Below are 3,104 nucleotides of genomic sequence, written 5' to 3'. Positions count from 1 at the left end.
GAAAAAACAAATGTTTGTGACGTAGGAAGCTTTAGTGGATGTATTCGTCGTTGTTAATTAGGGTCGCAATTAGAAATTAATTTTTTAAGCTCTTAGAGGGTATTTACTCAAATCCTGGAAAAAAAATGTCTGACGATTCCATGTTTTTTCCAGGTATCTCAAGTTTTATCCAGGCGTAATTTTTGCATATTCTGGAGCCATTCAAATATTTTGCATTTTGAAAACAATCGGCTTTCAGGCATATGTATACAGTTTCGCGAATTTAAGATAAATAATGTTTTTTCAGTTTCTAGATTCGATTAATAAGTTTAAATAATAAAATAATACTAAAATCATAACTAATCATTTCCTAGTTTTGTGAACTTAAACCTCTTTAAATTCCTAACTTTTCAATAAAAAATATTTCATTTTCAACCAGATAAATGAATTTTAACCAAATGATAGAATTTGTAACGAAAAAGATTAATTATCCACAAAAAATAAGAATTTTCAACAAAATGCATGAATTCTCAAACTAAAAAAGATCATCTTTAACTAAAAATGAAATAATTAAATTTTTTAAAATTATCCGTAAAAAAACAAGTTTTCAACTATAATATATGAATGTTAAAGAAAAAAATGAATTTTTAACAAAAAAGTTTAACTTTTAATCAAATAGATTTATTTTCAATAAAAATATAAATTTTGAACTAAAAATACAAATTTTCTACCAAATAGTTAAATTTTGAACTAAAAAAGATTCATTTTCAACAAAGAATGGAATAGTTGAATTTTCAATTAAAAATGTAATTTTCAACCAAACTGATGAATTTTTGATTGAAATGATGAATCTTCAACTGGAATAGTTTATTTTTTCAACCAAAAAGAGGAATTGAAAAACAAGATTAATTTTTTTTTACCAAAAGACGATTTTTCACCTTTTTGAATTTTTGAACTAAAAAAGATCAATTTTGAGCAAAAAATAGAATAGATGAATTTTCAGTTAAAAAAAATTAATGTTCAACGAGACATGAATTTTTCACAAAAATGATGCAATATTCATGTAGAAAAGTTACACTTTCTATAATATATATTCTAAAAAAAAATATAATTTTGAAAAAAATTTACACTTTCAAACAAAATGATGAATATTCAACTAAAGAGGTGAATGTTCAACTGTAATACTTGAATTTCAAACCAATAAGTTTAATATCTAACAAAAACGACCAATTCTTAACAAAAAAAAAGCGAATTTAAAAAAAAAAAATGGACAATTAAAAAAATAATTAGCAACTGGTGATGTATTTTTAATTAAAACGACGAATCTTCAACCAAAAAACTCTTATTCAACCAAAGATTTTAACTTTCAACCAATGATTTAAATTTTCATTTAAAAAAAGATGCAATCTGAACAAGAGAGAAAATATTTCAAAGAAACTGTTGAATTTTCAAACAAAAAGATGAAATTTCAACCAAGAATAATAATTTTTTACCAAAAAGAACAAATTTTCAACCAAATACTTGAATTTCCAACTAAAAGCGATCAATTTTCTACTAAAAATAGAATGGTTCATTTTTCAATTTAAAAAAATTACTTTCATATAAAAAAATAGTTAAATATAGTAATATAAAGCTACTTTTATAACTAAAGAATCATCGTTATTCAGTATTATATTGGAATTAAACAAAATAAGCACGATCTTGAAAAAATGTCTTGACTTTAACAAAAAAAATCCCGGAAAATTTCAGTTTGTCCAGGTAGAACAGATATCCGGTCTTTAAATTTCTTTTGTTTTAATAGAAAATGATTTATATATTTTTTTAAAATTTAAATCTAAGCTTCTTGGCTTTAAATTTCAGGACCTTTTAATTAACAATTTTTAATTGCGATCCTATCCTATGCATTTGAAAATATGTAATTATTGCAGAAATGAGGAAAAAAATCATCTTCTCCGAAGATGATATATTTTTATCTAGTCTGTTAAATAGAATAATTTTAAGAAACTAAGAATCGCAAGAAATGTGAATTCACGTGCCAAAGTATTAAATAGCAGAACCTGATTGTATTGCTCAAAGAATTCAATCAAGGGTCTTAGGGATAAAATATAGAATTTCCTTAAACAGGAAATTCCTAGATAGATCAAATATTGTACATAAAATTAACAACAAAAAACTTGAAATAAGTTCAAATAATCTGAAAGTTGTAAGGCTCTCTTGCCTCGAAAATCAAATTTTCGAATAGAAATTCGTGACTGTCAGTCCAGTCGTAGAAACAAAATAATTATATAGTTGACTAAAAAAACAAAAAACAAAGCGACTGCATAAAATTGGACTGAAACCTCCCTGGTACAAACTTCAAAGAAAATGTACGTAATTGTAGACCATGTATTAAAATGGAATTTTAATCAATAAGTTATAGATTAAACTAAAATTACTGTAAGTGAAAATTCAATATGCATTAAAAAGACTCGAGTAACTTTAATATTTTTAACCTTCTTTGACTCGAAGGATTTTGTACAAAAATGTAGAAATTAAAAAAATTTAAGATTTTCTTTATTTATTTAGTGATGCCAAAATCCTATTAAAAGGGAAAGTATAAGACTAGACTTGATATTAGTGATTGAAAATAAAAAGCATTCGATTACAAGTTTTGACGTTCTAAAGTGTAGAAATTCATTCTGAATTTTTAATAAAGATTTATTTTTTGAAACTGAAGAGATAAAAATGATCTAAACTTCAAGATTGGGTAATCTTAAATTTTGAATTTTATTTAAAATATTGTGAAAAGATATAAAAAGAGCATTAAATAAAGTTACTCTATTCTTTTTAGGGCCCTTCAATTTATATTACAGTGGAGTGATACAGGGTGGCCGTTTTAGTCGAGGAATAAAATTCCCGATCGTTACCAGGTTCGCAAGCATTTTTCCTGATCATCGAAATTTGAACTCATGAAGCTGAAAATTGTTTTAATCGAAGTAGTCGAAACTGAAGTGAAAATTAAGGCACTCAATGTGGGACTCTTTGGAATTTCAAACTTTTAAAAGAGACAATTTAAAAGTTTCGGATTCAGAAACTTTTTAGTTCAAACGCTCAATAATTAAAAAATATAAAATGAAAGCTTTAAC

General features: G+C 24.8%; 1 long non-coding RNA gene across 1 annotated transcript; it reads left to right on the top strand.

Moving 5' to 3' along the window:
• The first annotated feature begins 1,534 nt into the window (after positions 1-1,534).
• LOC117178202 lies at positions 1,535-3,104 on the top strand. The gene is made up of 3 exons (XR_004467811.1): positions 1,535-2,415; positions 2,545-2,725; positions 2,810-3,104. It is a non-coding gene; the product is annotated as an uncharacterized LOC117178202 (long non-coding RNA).

Source organism: Belonocnema kinseyi, chromosome 8 (assembly GCF_010883055.1).
Source record: "Belonocnema kinseyi isolate 2016_QV_RU_SX_M_011 chromosome 8, B_treatae_v1, whole genome shotgun sequence".
Lineage (NCBI taxonomy): Eukaryota > Metazoa > Arthropoda > Insecta > Hymenoptera > Cynipidae > Belonocnema > Belonocnema kinseyi.
The sequence above is the reverse complement of the archived record's forward strand: the minus strand, read 5'-3'. Positions and strand labels throughout refer to the sequence as shown.